The following is a 19,871-nucleotide window of genomic DNA, read 5'->3' on the forward strand; positions in this document are numbered from 1 at the left end:
TCTCCTTTGTATATAATTTGTTGGCCCTCAAAGCATCCAAAACAGCCCTTTACATGTCTCAAGTGCTCTTGCTCACTCTTGCTATAGATTAAGATGTCATCAAAGAACGCAAGTACCTACTCATAAAGGAAGGGCTAAAGCACTTTGTTCATTAATTCTTGAAATATGGCTAGTGTATTACACAATTGAGCAAGTAATGATAAAGGCCCCTTTTGGTATGGAAAGCCATTTTGTGTTCATCACCCTCCTGGATCCTCAATTGATGATATTCTGACCTCAATTCAATCTTAGAGAAGAAGCATGCACCCTTCAACTCATCAAGTAAATTATCAATCTATGTGATATGGAATTTATTCTTGATTGTTGACTTGTTTAAATCTCTATAATCCACACACATTGGCATCTTTCTTCTTAACTAAGAGTATGGGAGATGCAAAGGGTGGTTGACTAGGAGTGACCATCCCATATCAACGAGCTCTTGTTTACTTTGCCATTTCATCTTTTTCAACCTTTGACAAATTCAAAATAGGCTATGACTGAATTAGGGTTTCGCATTGCAATTGACCTTGCTAGTGGGGATAGCAAACGATGTCAGAATCAAGAGTTTGACGGCTCTGGACATAGCCCTTAGAGAGTACCATAAGGCTATGCAAACACTCACAAAAAAGCCGTAACCATTTTTGACTGAATCAGGGTTTTGTGATTTTGTAGAACATAGTCAAAGTGTCCCAAAATTAGCGTAGTGTACCCCAACCATTTTCAATTGAATTATGGTTTTGTGATTTTGTAGAATATTATCAAAGTGTCCCAAAATTAGCATATTGAATCAGGGTTTTGTGATTTTGTAGAACATAGTCAAAGTGTCCCAAAATTAGCGTAGTGTACCCCAACCATTTTCAATTGAATTATGGTTTTGTGATTCTGTAGAATATTATCAAAGTGTCCCAAAATTAGCGTACTATACCTCAGCTACATTTTCCAATGTTCCAATGCATCAAAAGTGTGGACAACCTTAGGCATGTATTTCATCATCCCAAACTCAATCCATAAGCACCATATATGTACTTTGCAAAAATTGTGACATAGCCTCCTTTGGATGCACTCAGAGGCAAGAGGGGGGGCCATTTCTTCACTTCTAAGGTATGTAATCCCTTTCCGAAATGCTTTACCACACGACACTCACCACACAAAAATTTCTGCTGCATGCACTACATCGGAACCACTCTTAGCTGCCATAACCTCTACCTACCCTTGATTGCTACCCTTAGCGGCCACCCTTCACCTACCTTAGGTTTTCACCTACATCATGTATGGTGAGAATCCACGACCATGGGTTTTTTGTGAGCAAGAAGCGGCAATGGAAGTCTCTCTCTATCTTCATCTCTTTCTTTTCTACGTTTTCCTCCTCTTTGTGCCGCACAGTTCCCTGTTAGGGCTTAGGCCCCAACACATTAGCGACCCATGATGTTAGCAACCTCGGATGCAACCCCTTATTGGTGATGAAGCTAGATGTGGATGCAGGCGCTGAAGGGCAAGCAAGGGAAGCCACACAAACCCATGGTCGCTAACCCGGAAGCCAGGTAGAGCACCCTTCATTATGTTGGTATCTAGACCCAGCAACCGGCCACCCAAACAGTCTTCTCACAGTCGAGTCCAATGCCATCTTGCAGCAATCAATCAGAGAGATATGCATATCCCTGCAGAATCTGAGCCGATGGAGTTTTGAGAATCTACTGGCAAGATGGATGGCAGTGGCATAACCCGAAGTGTTCTCTTGGTACCCCAACACTTTACGTGGCCCTGAAGAGCACTCCGTACAGTGTGGCAATCTAGTAGTAACCAAATTATGTGATCTGCTATTTGCCTCGCCCAGCCAAGTCCACCAAGATGAGCCACTGGAATGTGGGTTGTCGTCCGGTGCACTGGAGCAGTCTAGATTGGCTAAAGTAGAAGTAGAGCCCTGTAGACTTGGGTAATGGGTCGGAAAACATGCAAGCATTGTGGCAATAAGAAGCACCGGTCCAGCGATGTGTGACCTGCAGGCAATGTGGCCAACATGGCCACGGGACCAGTGACTACTTGTAACATGTATGTGGCTAATGCTGATTCCAGGGTCACAGCTCTTAGGTGTGCCCAATTGCATTTTTGGAACAGAGGATGTCCAATGGAGGTGGCTCAAGTGGAGGAATGCACGTGATATTGACTGCCTTCTGAATAGTAAAAAGGAGCTAAAGCGATTTATCAAAGATGTTGCCTTGGCCGTGGAATGGCACTCCCAACACCCTCAAAGAGGAGACTCTTTGTTGTTGCAGGATATGGCATGGACAACAGTTGCAACATGACACCTCTTGTCCGATGTAAAGCAGATAATGGAGCAGATATGGCTGTGATTGAGCATCCAAAGGAGGAGCTTTTGGTTGCCCAAAATGTCCTTGAAGAGCATGGGGATGATCAGCAGCAACACATTGATTATATCCTCCATGTTAGTGATGGTACATGGCATAAGCTAAATGAGCAGCCTATCCCTCTTCTCGATGAGGATCATGATGTATCAAACCGGGTAGAAGCTCATACCAATGTTAAAATAGATGTATGGCACATGTTCTCACCAAGCTGGGGGCAGTAGAGGTCATGAACACTTGGGCTAAGATGTTTCCGGGTTCCGGCTTTGTACCTCCTCCATACTGACATTTGTATGATCAATCCAAATTGGATTTCGGACTAGCCTTCGAGCAGGTGTTGTCGGGTGGACACTGTTCCAATGTGGTGGATGATGATCATGTACATGAGGATGACCATCCTATGGCCAACAATCAGTCAAAGCAAACTTTTGCAGAGTCTCCAGTTGATGGCATAATAAGAGGAGGCTTTTGCTGCAAATGCACATGATGTCTGTGGTGAAGGTTTGACTTGGGATCCTTTCAATTTGGTTGATGACAACCCGACGGCACTGGCAGCCCACAGTGGCATATGCTCATGAAGTGGTTCATGATGGTTCCGATGATCTGGAGGTTCATTCGGAAGATGTGGAGAAGCAAATGGTAACTAGCCTTGACGATCTGACGCTATCTGCAAAAAGAAAGTAGATTACCTCATTAGGCCAAATCTACATGGTTGGAGGGGAATTTATCGGAGAGGATGCTACCACAATGTCTTTCATGTCATGATTAGCCAATGATGCCAATTTTCCTGAGGCTCAAAGGGGTTATGCATCCGATTGGTTAGCTAATGAAATATATGGTGGACTAGTGGCATGTGCATGGAAGGGGGAGGAGGACGGAGATTTCCATGTCGCTTCCTTGGGTGTGCATTGCCTTGAATCCCCATATCCTCATGTTCGAGCTGCTGTGCTGATCTAGTTTTAGGTGATGAGAAGGTTCTTATCAGATGTGGGTTACGTGCAACAGCATAAGATGTGGTTGGTAAACTGATAGTCCGAGAGGCAGCCTCCCGGAATGCTTTGATCTCTGGATATGCTGATGACAGGCTCAATAAGGAAGCATTGGATTGTTTGGAACAAATGCAATGTGAGGGGGTGCATCCAGACCCAAGCATGGTTATTTGTTGCAGTCTGCAAGCTTGTGGTGGTATGGGCATCATTGACTAGGCCCGAGAGCTTCATGTTGTGATTGCCACGAAGCGATTGGAGTTAGATCCTTTTATTGGCAGCGCTTTGATGGGAATGTATGCCAAATGCGGCTTGCTTGCAGAGGCCCCGGAAGTGTTTGTTGAGAAGCTTCCATTGCAAGGTGTATTGTCATGGACTGTCATGATTTTAAGCTACGTTGAAAAAAGAGAATCCGAGATGGCTTTGGCATTGTTTGCTTGCATGCAAAAGCAAGGCATGTCACTAGATAGTATGACCTTTGTAGGCATCCTAAAAGCATGCTCTAATCTAGGAGCCTTGCAAATTGGAGGAGCAGTCCATGTACTTATTTGCAAAACTGGACTGGATGTAAGTGAAGTATCTCTTTCAAATGCTCTACTTGCCATGTATGGCACATGGCGGGAGCATGGTTGACGCTCAACATGTGTTTGACTCAATGCCCACAAGGAACCTTGTGGCATAGACTACTGTGTTGCATGCCTGTCAGACATGTGATGATGTTGAAGCATGTGGCACCTTCACAGAGAATGAAGCAGCTCATGGACAGTCCATTAAAAGGATGTCTTTGGAATGTGTACGGGAAGTGTGGGGCCATTGCGCAATCCGAGCACTTATTCAATGCACTCTCTCAGCCTAACTTTGTGTCATGGAGTGCAATGCTCTCAGCTTATGTTGAGAGCAGACACAAGAAAAGAACATTCCACATTTGCACATGCGAATGCAACAAGAAGGGGTGAGTCCGGACTAGTTGACATTCGGGCTGGCCATTCAAGAATGTAGCATCCTTGCCCAGAATGAAGAAGACCTTGTAATGTCTGGACAAGCCTTATAGATGGATGCTTGCAAGCAAGGCTTTGTTTTAGATGTCCTTGACGATTCAACTCTTGTGAGAATGTATGGCAAGTCGGGGGCAATTAATGAAGCAGGCTTGTTAGGTTAAAACCAAAGTGACAAATCAATCCACCCAATCAATATAAAAGATAGCATTTGCTTAAAATGGGGCACCTACGTGCATTGCCTCATGCCATTCCACTTGACAATGCCTTGCCACCTTCCAATGCTTGATGTGTACAACCCTTAAGGATCTCCTTTAAAATATCCTAAATATATTCATTGATAACCTATGTGTACGCTCAAAGTGGAAAGAGCATCTATCTTTTCCCTCCTTTGGAAGATCCTAAAAATATTCATTAGGACACTCGAAGTGGAAAGAGCATCTTTACTCATCTTAGGGTAGTCTTTGTTGAGAGATGCAAACTCTATCGCATCTCGTTAAACCCACTCAAATGTTAATTCTAGATTAGATAGAGTGTCATCCTTGGATACATCATCTCCAAGAACAACAGCTCCATATATGAGAACAAGATACTTATGATCTTGGAGTTTCCACCACCCACTACAAGGGGGTGTAGAGATTCATAGAGCATGTAGGAAGATAGATAAAAGACTTGTCTTCTTATATGGCATACATGTTAAACCCTTGTATAAGCTTTGCATTGTCTTCAAATGAATATAATAATACAAATGGGCATACGAGAAACTAAAGAAGGAATTAGTGATCATAGTCCTCTTGAGAGCCAATTGTGATCTAATTTTCCATGTGCATATGGATGCTTTAACATTCTCTATAGGATGCGGTTAGCACAACCAAGGGAGCACAACACATGGACTTCCTTGTGAGCTTTGCCTAGTACTCGTCAACTCAATAACATTGAATGTAATTACACAACCATAGAGAGAGGGGTACCCATGGTTAATGATGTAAAGAAGTATATGTATTATCTTTTGGCTATCAAGTTTATTTTCTTTGTCGATAACCATCAATAAGCACTACTTTATTTGTTGGTGAATAAGTTTGCACCCATGTTGTGTGATGAATGCCAAAGGTTCATCGTGGTGGCCCAAGTGAAGGATTGAATTCCCCTATCGCCCGCAATTTTGGAATGACCATTTTAAAAATGGGTTTAAGACTTTGTGGGTCTAGCCAGTAATAGAACCCAGGTGTACTTCATGATAGTCACCACCAACAATCACTTCATAGAGGCTAAAGCTATGTAGAATGTTGATGTCAAATCTATCGCCAAGTTCCTTTATAAGAATGTGATTACTTATTTTGGTTGTCCACACCACTACAAATAATGAGTGATCATGGTACACATTTTACAAATGAATTGGTGGAGTTCTTGCTCAAAGAATTCCTTATGGTGCAAAGAAAGTCGAAACCTTACTACTTGTAAGCAAATAGCCAAATCCAAAAGCACAAACAAGATATGGTGCACCATTCTCACCAAGATTGTAGAGGCATCAAGATGCAATTGCACAAGTTGTACTCTTTCTCTGTGGGCCTACCACACCACATACAAGGTGGCTGTTTTAACAACACACCTTACTAGCCTCCATTTGCATTCAAGACTAATTGTTTGGACACTATATTCATGTGATGAATATGTGTTGATGTTTGTTTATGGAAGCCTATGAAGGTACCACATAGGTTCATGGATTGATGTGTAGATATCATCCATGTGGGGTGCATCACACAAAGGTGGTCATCCAAGACCTTGACCCCTCTCGATTGAATGTGGGTGGGCTCCTAGCACAATTGGCATGATGACAAGGAAGCGGCTCTAGATTCATTACAAGAAGGGTGGAGCAAACTATCTATATACACATTGTTGGTATTAGTAGACATATGTGGCCCATAACACTTGGGGTACTAGAGTGTACGCGCTTCTAGGATTAATAATGGTTGGGTCTATGAAAATATAAAGAAATAAGGGGTGGGTGGGGTGGAATGTATCCCTCGAATAAGAGTAGTGAAACATGACAATCTCTATTCTATTTATAAGGTCTCAGAAATTTATGTCTCCCTCTTATTCAAACATTTTCTCTTTCACTCAAACTCTCTCTCTCTCTCTCTCTCTCCCTCTGTGTGTGTGTGTGTGTGTGCCTATCCATCTCTTTGCATCTTACTTCTCTCTCTCTATTGTTAATTTAATTATCTAAAATGCTAGCAATAAGAAACAATAATGTCATAGCACTGATTCAGGTGTACAAAAGTGCATCACAATAATGTGGAAATAAAAAAATTTGTTATTACAAGAGATGGATTACATAAAAAAGGGCACCATCGATGATAGAACAAGGAAGGTTGCTACATATGGGAGCTCTACCAAACGGTGCAGGTGGGAATAGCGACCTCACAAGTTTGGGACGTTGTGCCCATGATGAGGGCATTATAAGAGGAACCAAGGGGGACATATGTGGCATAACATGTCAAAATGGGGCCTCCAATGGAACACCGAGTGGCCATGACGAGGTGCTGGTGGACAGTTTCAGCAAAGTAATCTAGAACTGCATCTCCTCGATCACAGTGAACGTCTCATGTAACCACCTACCATACATGCTTCTTTTATTTATATATATATATGAATGAACAATAATAAAAAAGACAATGAATATAGATGGATTAAACTACTTGAAACAAATTGCAATGAAGTGAGTGGGCACCATAGATAAAGCTCTACTTACCTTGCAAAAGCCTCACCACATGATTAGAATGGGATTCCTGTCTACATCTAACATGTATGGGTGGGTTCCCTCTTGTGCTTTAGGCTGTATGAAGACATTGACATCCACCTCAAAACCTGGATGATTAACAGCTACCTCACCTTCTTGCTTGTCATAATTTAGTTAACTAGACGTAGTATGGGGGTGCATAAAGATGGCGATGACAAAACAATGACCTATGTGCGTACACATGTAACTACGTCATTAGGAGACCTTTGGTGGACATCTTTTGGGCCTTGTAAGGATGCCTAATTTTTAGGGATTAAGGCTAATTTTATGCTTTCTGAAGGAGAGAAGGTCAATCAAGAGGGCTACTCGGAGCCTATAATTTGAGCTTTCTAGCCCATAACTCCCCTACAAAAATAGGGTCTAATGTTGTCATTCTCTCTCCTCTTCTCTTTCTAGCAAGCTCATAACTAAGGAGGAGGCCAAAATGGACAATTTTGTTTTCCCATTTTGCAAGCTTTATACTTTGAAACAAACCCTAGACCTATATATATATGTAAAACATTCAATTTTTAACCTTGATTTCTCCCTAAAACCCACTCTATCTCATCATTGAATGCATCCACCTTTTTCTCCTTCATTAATGCCTCCACTTCCCCACCAAATCAACCAAATTAGAGTTCTCTTGTCACTTTCCATATCATCAATCTCACAACTAGGGGGGGCAAAAATAGTGAATTTTTTTCTCTCATTTTCTCACTTTTTTTCTTTAAAAGTTATCCCAAACCCATATATATGTCAAAAATCATTTTTCAATCTCTTTTTCCCCCAAAAATTGAACCAACTGTCTCTCTCTCTCTCTCTCTCTCTCTCTCTCTCTCTCTATTCATCTCTCTACTGTGAGCTTGGCATGCATAGCCTCACTCTATCCCTCTCTCTACAATCCTCTCATCTACTCTCAACTCTTCCTTTCTCTCTCTACTATGAGCTAATGGCCTGCAAAATCTCTCTCTCTCTCTCTCTCTCTCTCTCTCTCTCTCTCTCCTGTGACTACATCATCCCTCTCTATAATCTCATCTCCTTGGAAGGTTATGGCATGAACTCACTCCCTGTAATCTCAACTCCTATCCCTCCCTCGCTCCCTCTCTCTCTCTCTCTCTCTCTCTCTCTCTCTCTCTCTCTCTCTACTCTGATCTTAGGGCCTCCCTCTTCTTTTCCACTATTAACTCCTTCTTAGCATGGCATTGTGTGAAATCACTAACACTAATGTGCCATTGAATCGGCACAAGGTGGATTTGCATGTGCGGGTGTTGGAAGAGTATGCAACTTCGAGCAAGGTTCATCTTACAGAAGAGGAGAGGAATATACATAGACAAGGGGGTCACACTAATGTGGATCTATGGGTTGATGGGAATTTATACCCAGTTGACCCAAGAGTACATTACCCACCCACTTTCAAAGACTTACCATCATTTATTCAGTATGGTGAGAATGAGATGCTCGGCTACTGCAAGAGATTAGCAACAATTGACGCTGGTAGAGTCTTCTACTTGTCATCATAGTTGCATGTGCTCCAAGTTAACCTTGCTAGTGTACACCAAGGCCTACTTCAGGATCAAAGCGAAAATCAAGGAGCTTGAGGGTGTAAATCAAGAGAGAGCAGCATGTGTGGAAAAGCTTATGTAGATCATCTCCCACATGAAAAGCACTCCTATTGGAGCTCGCTCATGGTGCATATTTCATGAACGCCTACGGCTCGCTTGACATGTGGAGCACCCAAGGAATTGAGAAAATTCATTACCGTGCAAGGGGAGTTTATTTCAAGGACACAAGACATGGAGGTGGCAGGACTCGATCAAACTATCTCAAAGAAATGTTTGATTCGTTCTTCCATTATACCTTTAGAAGAAGCCTTTCAAGGGAGAGGGCTCGAATGTCCAAATTGGCCCAAATTGCCAAAATGAAAAGTAAGAAAACAACAAGGTGGAGGGCAGGGACAAGACCTGCATATCATGCGGCATGGAGGGCTACACGTAGGGGTCCCTATAGACTTGAATGAGGCCGAGGGTTGATGTGTAGCTGATCTATGGAGATATTGTCTATTGAATGTAATCAGGTGTTATAATTGCGAATGTAAATGGTTCTTTTTTGCCTAATATAGAACCATGTTATCTTTCATGTTTAAAAACCCAATTTTCTGGTGCGTGCTAGGGTTTCATGTAATGATTACATTGGCCACTATAAATAAGCACCCTCTCTCTTTTTGTCTATTTTGTACAAGCACTTTGAGAGCACACAAGCTCTCAACTTCTCATGGGCACAATCACTGCTTCCAGACTCACACGATACTAATTCTCTATCGAGGTCCCCATCCAACCTGATGAGGATGCCCTCTCAGCCTAGGAGCTAGAAGTTAGAGATTTGCATAACCTTGCCGCCCAGATAGATAATTTTGTTTTTGTAGGTAGCATCAACAGGGCTCAGTTTTCCATGCTGACGAGCAGGAGGCCACGTAATGACCCCTCCATACCACAAGCAGACCGCACGAGGGCGTTGCGGTTTCCTAGAAACATTATAGAGCACCGATAGTCTATCGTGTAAATTTTGTTGCAATTTTTGGAGTCCCCATTGGTTTCGAGGACCGTGAAGTCATGTGTCATTAACAATTTCGTTAGATTGATATACTTCCCTTGCTAGGTTTGATTGGTAGCAAGGAAGCTTTTTAATACCTTCAAATATAGTTTTTTTTAATGACTTGAATTGTATCCCAAAGATTTATGTTGCTTTGTAATACTTGAAGAAGTCTCAAGATGTTGATTTTTGAAATAAAACATGCTTGTATTCCACATATTCATGTGTTTTGATGCTTTGTGATAAGTGTCCAGAAGGGTACGAAAATTCACTGTGCAATTTGGCCGTAAAGGCTATTTTGCACCCTTCCGGACCAATAAAGAATTTTCTCGATTTTATCAATAGTCTCCACAGTGAACACTTATTCGAATGATGCCCCATGCATTTAGCATGCGTACAATTTGTTTGCATGCATGAGTGACCTCTTAAAATTAGGATTTTTTAGGGTTATTGCGATGATGGCATTCTCTTGTATAAATAAAGGTCGACCTCTATTTTCACCCATTCCTTACCAGCGAGAGCCTTCCCATCCTTACCCTCAGCTCTCCTTACCATGACGTGTACAAAGCAAACAGTGAAGAAGATGACCGAAGGATGACACACTCGATTGAAGGACAACACAAATAAGAGTTTGGAGCGTTACAACCGCAATCTTAAGAAAAAATTGATAGAGCAAGCCAGCTCCAACCCGGCTAAGCAAACAGGTAAAGTTGGTGGATTACGACACACGGAAGATAGCAGCGCAACAAACACCGACACTGACTGGTGGGAGCCTACATGGGCGCACATGGAGATTCCCAACCACCCCGCCATAGGGGCAAAGACCTTGCCATGCGTCACCACGCAATAGTAAGAGTAGCAAGGGGAGCAGCAGGAGCAAGAGCAACAATAAGAGCAGCAAGTGGAGCAAGAGGAAGAAGCACCAGCCTCAAAATGAAACAGAAGGAAGTCAACCTATTACAGGCCTCGCCTGCCTACTACAATCACGTTTAGTCGATCGTCTTCCTCGTGGCTCCACTCGCACAGGAGACGCTTAGGGTACAGGGCTTTCTAGGAGATACGGCACTACCAGAAGTTCGTAGAGGTTTTCATCCGGAGGGCACCTTTCTCACAAACGTGCAAAGAAATTTTATGGGAATACAAGATGAAATGTCGGATGCAGTCGGTTGCCCTTGAGGCCTTGCAAGAAGCCGTTGAAGTGTATCTTGTTAATCTATTTGAGGGACACCAAACTTGTGCACCATCCATGCAAAGCGGGTCCATAACGGTAAAGGATATGCAATTGGCCCGCCGTATTCACAGAGAAAAGGGGAACAAAAAATGAGGAGTGTTCAATGATGCATCTCAATTTTTGATATTAATGAATTTTTAATGTGTAATATATCTTCCAATTGTCGATGTGAACATCTTGAAATTGTTGACTGTGCAATCTATCTTGCTATTGTCTATTTGATTTAATTGTGTATGTGCTTTCCATCACGTTTCAATAAAGGGCCAGAAGGGTGTGAAGAAGGCCCCTTTTTGCAGCCTTCTAGCCCACATGGTTTTTCTAGTAAGATGTGTCAATTCAGGATAAACTCTCATTGCGAAGGACATGGGGTGGCTCAAATGGGGTTAAGATTAGGAAAGTCGTGATAGCCAGAGGGGTGCGAAAATGCTATGTACAGGGGCCTCATACAGGCCATTTTCGCCCCCCTTTGACCCTCCTGAAAATTTTTGTAGCTTTTTTCCTAAAATTTGAAGGTTTTTATCATAATTAAAACTCAAATCCCTTAAAATTGGATGTGGTATAACTTAAGCCAACTAAAATTTAAAGGCACATATTTCTTCATGATGGCCAAAAGAGTGCAAAAATGCCCTATGCGGGGCTCCCGAACATCCCTTATTCGCACCCTTCTGGCCCTCCTCTTTTCTAGATTACAAATCAATCCACTTTCAGCATTGTGTTGATATAAAAATTTACATGTGGGATTTGGGAAAATGTACATCGTCTAGCAAAGGGAGTGAGCAATGTGCTCTTGAGAATTAGTGAAAAACATGTCACTTACAAAGATTCTCTCAATGAGTCACGTACAAAAACTACACACATTTTGTGGCCATGTCATCAAGGGAAAGCACATTTATTTCACTTGAAAACAAAATAAAATTAAAATTTTACATGATGGCCAGAAGGGTATGAGAAGGCCCTATGCAGGGCCCCCAGACAGCCCTTTCTTGCACCCTTCTAGCCCTCCTCTTTTTCACATTACAAATCAAACACATGTACTTAAAAGCAACTTTTAGCATTGTATTGATATAAAATTTACATGTGGGATTCAGGAAAACTTACATCATCTAGCAAAGGGAGTGAGCAATGTGCTCTTGAGAATGAGTGAAAAACACATCACTTACAAAGATTCTCTCAATGAATCACTTACAAAGACTACACACATTCTACGGCCATGTTGTCAAGGGAAAACTCGTTTATTTCACTTGGAAACCAACTAAAATTAAATGGTCAATATTTTTACATGATGGCTAGAAGGGTGTGAAAATGCCCTATGCGGGGCCCCCAGACAGCCCTTTCTCGCACCCTTCTGGCCCTCCTCTTTTTTACATTACAAATCAAACACGTGTACTTAAAAGAAACTTTCAAAATTGTATTAATATATAAAATTTACATGTGGGATTTGGGAAAATTTACATCGTCTAGCAAAGCTAGTGAGCAATGTGCTCTTGAGAATGAGTGACAAACACATCACTTACAAAGATTCTCTCAACGAGTCACTTATAAAGACTACACACATTTTGCGGCCATGTCATCAAGGGAAAACACGTTTATTTCACTTGAAAACCAACTAAAATTAAATGGCAAATACTTTTACATTACAAATCAAACACATGTACTTAAAAGAAACTTTCAGCATTGTATTGATATAAAAATTTACATGTGGGATTTGGGAATACTCTTTACAAGAGAGGTTCGTCACTTCTTAGCTACGGGGAGCTTGCCGGTTAGAATAGCATTGGCAATTTATTGAGGTGAGTCATGGCCAAGCGACTTGGAAATTCCTAATTGGGCAAGCACTTTGCCTCTATAGCCGCTCCCAAAAGTGGTCATGACTAATGACTTTTTAATTAGGATTACAAAACTGACCGACCGACCGACCATTAGTGGCCACGTAGAGTTGCTTTGAGAAGGTTTTTAATGCAAAAAGGGGGAAGCTGGCATTGGGTGCGAATTCTTTGTGAATAATCACAAATTCATTGGGTGGGAGGTGTCCGATGTGGTGGGTGCAAGAGCCGTATATGGTCCTATAGTAGATCACATTCTTCCGCCCCACATAGCATAACTGTCCATCTCTAGCACCCTCTCTTGCTTATCATCTTTGTCTCCATCAGCCTTTCGCTCTAGGTCAATGTTGGACTTGGACTCGTCCAAGTCAATGTTGGACTTGGACTCGTCAATATTTTGTGTTGGAGTTGGTGTCCAAGTCACAATTGCACCGGATACACTTTGTTGCGCCGCTTGGAACTCCTCCTCGGTGACATTTTCCTACTTTGCATTTGTAGCTGCCTCGAGAGCAATGACCACCAACCCAACAAAATCCTAGGATAAAGATCCCTTATATAGAACTCATCATCAGATAACAATTCACTCAGATCATATCATTCAAATCCTTATCACAAGAATGGTCCATTAGACCAAAATTTTTATCTGAACAGACCTCCATGGGAATTTTCAATTTTACAGATTTTTAATTTGACATCCCTTAACTCGATCCACTGGGTCAAGTGTTAACAATAGAAATTTGTCAGTACAATCCACTAATCTCATAGTGATTTGCTGAAGTCATTAATGTCATTCCAGTTATACAAACATTCATCCTCATTGTGGTTTTGCTCAGCTTATTACATTTAAACCAAAATTCAGGAATCATCATTTTTCAATTAAAATCCAAATCAACTCATCAGTTCTCAACCAAAATTTTAAAATCATATCAACCACATTCGAATTCATCATCTGGATAGCATTTTTGCTCATAATTTTAAGTCTTAGATTTACTCGTATATACTGCAACAGTAAAGAGCTGCAGTTATACCCTTGGTATATATGGGTAGTCACGGTCCTTGGAACTATAAGATAAATACCATCATGTCTAGGCCTCAAGCAAATCAGGGATTTCCATACAATTGTGGTACTTCATCTGAAGACCCACTTTCAATTTTATGAATCTTCATTCTGAATATCAATTTGTATGAATTTTATCACACAATTACAACCTTTTACTGTTACTTCACAAATTTTTGACATTTTTGGCTTTTCAGTTGATCCACTTTAGCCAATTCGCTCTGATACCAGCTAAAAGATCCCTGCTCCCTTCGCGCAACGGATTCGGGGGTGCTAGCAGCGGAAGGAGCACTTCTTGCATAGGGCATGATCCCTCACTCGCGAGGCCTTGCCCACCACCACGGATATCCGGACAAGAGACTGATCCCTTGGTTCTTCAAAAACCGAACCCAGAAAAACTTCCCCCTACCAGAAAGAACAGGCGAATCCTCTAGGATATTTATACTCTAACGTAGTCAGGGTCATTACTGACCAAACTGATCCAACCAAACCTGTGAGCCACTTGGTCAGATCAAGGAAGAAACTTGTACTTGGATCATAGAAACCAACGCTTTTTTTCCCATCCAGAGACAGAGCTGTTGATTCTTTTTCCATAGAACAATTACTATCCGTCGAGATTTACTTCATCTATCGTACTATAACAGAATTGAGTCTCATTTTTTTACGGATCCATCAGTCGAGCCTAACCCCATCCAGCTAACCCCATCCAGTCCCATGGGTTAGCCAATCGCCCAACCACTGTAGTGATGGGATCCAATTTGGAATTTGGTTAGGTTTTGTCCCGGGTACCAGGAAAAGAGTTCTGAGGTCCCCTAGTAGCTGGATGTTCACGCAAATTTAATGTCAGTCACACCACTTACACACCCAATATGAAATTGCCTTTTTCACAAATTCAGCTATCTTTAAAACAATCATTTTATGAAACTATAGTGTCACTGATCATAATCCTCAAAATCTCCGGTTGAATCCTAAATGAGTGTACCTATGGCATCATTGGCAACCAGAACGCTCACCACTTGTCCACTAAGGGGCCTTTTCGATAGTTCCTAGCTCATAGTACCTGACAATATAATCACTTATAAAAATCAAGATGGAATCTTCGTTGAAGATCAGCAAGATCAACCAACAGATCCATATAAAAGAGCCATGGACTCATCCGTTGAGGACCAGCAAGGTCAATCAACCAGATCCATGCTCGGTTTCAGAAAACAACTCTTACTCCTTGTTCCAATATCTTCCGTGACACATGTGTAGGTATCTTCGACGACCCAGAGCCCGAGCACTGTATGGTCGGCACCCTCTAGGATCCTTTGCAGGTGACCTAGTGCTTCACTCATAGGCCGCTTCCTTGGTCCCTCATCCATTGTACCGAAAGCTCACCATTTTAATTGAACCGAGGCTAGTCAAGACCTCGGCCGACCTTGCTACACGAGACGTCCTCCATTGACTCTCCGTCAGCTGTTGCAACTTTATCAGATTAGGTCTCCACGACCACATTCACAAGAAGATGGTCAAAATTCTTCTCTAGCATTCTTGACATAAAACAGTCATTTAAAAATAGTTAAAAAATACAGTTTCTATAACGAACTCTTGTCTTTCACGTTGTTCCACATTTATCCACATTACTTAATCCATATCCAAATCATATGTATTCCTATTCTCATCCAATCACATCATTTTTCATCTCATCACATCTTTCCTCATTTATCCTCATCACATCTCATCCACTCGTATCTACCCATATTCACATCCCATCACACCTCATTCATTTACATCACATGTCATTCATTCAATTTACATCCCATCTCATCGCATTCATTTCACATCTCATCTCATTCATTCTTATCTCGATTCATTCATTTACATCCGATTCACATGACATCACATCTCATTCATTCACATCCTGATTCATATCACATCACATCTCATTCATTCACATCCTGATTCATATCACATTACATCATCTCATCTATTCACTCACATCAACATCGCATCCTTTCACATACACATCCACATCTATTCTTCCACATACACATCCACATCCTCTCTTTCACATACACATCCACATCCACATCCATTCTTCCACATACACATCCACATCCACATCCATTCTTCCACATACACATCCACATCCATTCTTCCACATACACATCCACATCCATTATTTCACGTACACATCCACATCCATTATTTCACGTACACATCCACATCCATTATTTCACGTACACATCCACATCCATTATTTCACGTACACATCCACATCCATTATTTCACGTACACATCCACATCCATTCTTTCACATACACATCCACATCCATTCTTCCACATACACATCCACATCCATTCCTTCACATACACATCCACATCCATTCTTTCACATACACATCCACATCCATTCTTCCACATACACATCCACATCCATTCTTCCACATACACATCCACATCTATTCTTTCACATACACATCCACATCCATTATTTCACATACACATCCACATCCATTCTTCAACATACACATCCACATCCATTCTTTCACACACATCCACATCCATTCTTTCACATACACATCCACATCCATTCTCATCTTATCGCATCCTATTTACATCTTATCACATTCTATTTTCATCTTATTACATCCATTTCACATGCTATTCCCATTTAGTAGCTTTTTTTAGTCTGATTCCGATAATGGGACTTTTTCTAAATTTCTACCAATTGCTTGGCCTAATTAAAGGTCATTTTCTCGAATGACTATTTCTATATTCCTTCTCAATTCCTCAATTGAATTATATTCAATATTCCTCTTTTGAATAAAAGAATTCATGGGATTTACAGAAATCAATTCTACCCATATTTCCACTTTTGATAAATAATCATAAATTGAATTATACTAAAAATTCCTCTTCTTTCCATTCAATTTCTTGGATCTCAAATACCATGGGAATTCCTCTTTTTTGCATTTAATTATTTGCATTCCAATGTCATGAAAATTTCTCTTTTATCATTAATATTTCTCATAATACAATACCCATTAATTCAATATGCTAGGAATTTCTCTTTTCCCATCTAAATGATGGAATTCCAATTGTCATAGGAATTCCTATTTTACCATTTAAATACCCTATAGCTTTACTCCCGTGAAGAAAACTCTTTAATCAAAGATCGTTTGCCGGTGCCTCCCGTAGAGCTCCCGACAAGGGTGTAGTTGCTAACACAAATAGGGAAGAGTAGATGAAGCTCTTACCCCTTGTACTGCTTCCTGTGCTTCTCTTGCTTGCAGCTCAGCCCTTAGCATAAACCACGCTCTGATACCATGTTAACAATTCTAAAATGGGATTGATCATGTGGTAAAGGACATAAGATTTAGCAGCATAATTAAGATGGGTTATACCACACTAAAAACTACATGAGAGAGAAAGAGATTGCACACTCAACACTTGATCTCTATTCTATTGCATATCACAATGAACCATACAATGATATAGGCCCTCTAGCCTTATCCCACTTTACATGTCATCATCCATGTGGCACTCCCTTTTCCACTCTTTTGGTCAACACTCACACACCATTCAATATTACATGTGGCATTCTTATCTTGCCCCACAATATCTTGCACCTTTAGGGTGCTTTCCCACATACACACAACACTGTGATTACATCTCTCAACACCCTTCGCAAAACTCAGCCAGGACCCTTCAAAGGTGAAGGGGAGAACTTGGGAGAGGCTGTGGAGAAGTGGGTTGAGGCCATGGAGGAATATTTTGATGTCACCGGCGGATACAACGAGAGGAGAAAAATGGCTCTTGCTAGGCTGAAGATTATGGAAACAGCCAAGGTGGCATGGAGAAACCATTGCGACACCATCTGGATAGGAATACCTAGTCCTGGAATGATCTCAAAGCTTATCTAAGGAAGAGATTTTGTCCCCTTGGATTTGTAAAGACCAAGATGAATGAATTCTTAAAGCTAAACCAGGGGAGAAAAACTATTGAAGAATATCACCAGGCATTTGCTCTTCTCCTCAAGTACTCACCACCACTAGACGAAGAGCAACTCATGGCCAGGTTCATTCGGGGAATGAATGAACCTTTAGAGACCCTGGTCAAGAATGCCAAGCTAGTTTCCATGGCTGAAGCTGTAAGAATAGCGAAGGACTTTGCCAAAGCCTTCATCGTTAAAGTCCTGCCAAAACCAGCTCCCTCATCCTTCAAGAGATTCCAAACACCGAGAAAGTCTTCCAATCTTCCACCTCCAAAGAGACACCAAGGTCCCAACCAGAATCTGGAGTTAGAAAGTTTTAGGAATGAAGGAAGACCTTTTCCTTGAAGCTCTTTCTCAAGAACTTCGGCTCTTTCAAGAATGCAGAGGGAAGAGCTTCAAAGTGAGAATAGGTGCTTTGAATGTTAGGGGTTTGGTCACCAGAGGATTGCCCATCTCCTTCTGTGGGCCAAGGAAGCCAGGGTTCCAGAATTCAGAGACAGACTCCTTCGTATCAATCCAATTAGGGTTCCCTATGCCAAAATCAGGGCAACCCCAGAAGAGTGCCAGCTCAGCCTGCAGCCTCCATGCAAAGCAATCTCCAAACTCCCTCCCAGAATTGGGGTAACCAAAAAGAGAGAGTTCCACTTTAGACTGCAAATAGCTAGAGCTGTCACTTTAGGTGAGGAAGTGAAGGAAGAAAAAGGACAGATCTATGCCGCAACTGAGCATCAGGGGAAGAATCGTCAATTTTTCAGTCCTCTAGACTCTAGCAGAGTACCACGGTAAGCGATTCAAGCTTTTGATTGATTCAGCTAGTACTTGTTCTTTTATTTCCCTAGGATGTCTACGTAAGTTAGTCCTAAATCAAAAATGAGGGAAACCTATGCAAGTGGAGTTGGCCAGTGGAAAGATTCTTTTCACACACCTTGAGACAGACCTTATTTAGTTTAGTCTAGATGGAAACGTAATAGATTGCTAGTTCAGATTACCCTTGGGAATCTATGATGGAATCCTTGGAATAGGTTGGCTCCATAAGAATCAGGCTGACATTCATTGTCACCACAATGGAACCATCTCTTTCCTTGACCTTCACGGGAATAAAGTTCAAGGAACTAGAATTTTCAGATCCCCGGTGCTGCAATTAGTCAAGGCTTCTAAATTGTTAAAAGGGCTCAAAAAGAGGCAAGCTGTTTATGTCGTTAAGATAAATTTGGTAAATATAAAATGCAAGGCTAAAGAACCAGAGTGATTAAGTGAGTATGCAGATGTGTTCCACGAGAGCTGACTGAGATGCTTCCGTCTCGCAAAGTAGATCATGAGATCAAGTTAACCCCCAAAGCTCATCCAATAGCCTGTAAGATTCCTCCCTAGCCTCTCAAGATGTCCAACATCTTTCCCTGTAAAATCAAATCCCTCTTCAGAAATATAAAAGATCTTGTTTCTACCTATTTTGGCCTAGAGAGAGGTTTTTTCTTCAAATCAAGCTTTCCCAAAGATTCATAATTTCTATTTAGATTAATGTTAATTTTTATGCTTAATCTAAATGTTTTTCTTTAAGAAAATATCTCTCTTAAAAAGATTAGTCATTCCTATGGCTAAATCCTTGGTAGAAGGATGATTCTTATTCATAATATCTTTATCTTAAGCCAAATTCCATGCTTGACAAGCTAGAGAAAGAGATTAGTTATTTTCATGATTTTTAATCTAAGAAAAAGAAAGATTAATTCTTTTAATCTTGTTTATGGTATGAAAAAATCATATAAATTCATCCTAAATTGAAAGGAGGTTATGCTAAATTTTTTTAGAAATGAGGAATGATTATTTCAGTTTAATTAAGAGAATTAATCATAATTATGCTTTTAATTATGTTTATAATTATGCTATGTATGCATAATTTAATTTCAGTCTAAAAAGAAGAGTTTCTATCATATTTTCATTACAAGTTTTCATTTTAAATTAGAAAGTTGAACATTTTCGGCGAAGCTCTGGCAAAATTTTCCAAAGAAAAGAGATAAATCTTATTTTTGTGC

The 19,871-nt window shown here is 41.0% G+C and overlaps 1 long non-coding RNA gene across 1 annotated transcript; it reads left to right on the forward strand.

Moving 5' to 3' along the window:
• Positions 1-1,107: 1,107 nt before the first annotated feature.
• LOC147602772 (uncharacterized) lies at positions 1,108-4,805 on the forward strand. Its single transcript, XR_015265746.1, has 2 exons — positions 1,108-1,580; positions 1,671-4,805. It is a non-coding gene; the product is annotated as an uncharacterized LOC147602772 (long non-coding RNA).
• The last annotated feature ends 15,066 nt before the right edge of the window (positions 4,806-19,871 follow it).

Source organism: Cibotium barometz, chromosome 66, assembly GCF_041138505.1.
Source record: "Cibotium barometz isolate CiBa-2024 chromosome 66, ASM4113850v1, whole genome shotgun sequence".
Classification (NCBI taxonomy): domain Eukaryota; kingdom Viridiplantae; phylum Streptophyta; class Polypodiopsida; order Cyatheales; family Cibotiaceae; genus Cibotium; species Cibotium barometz.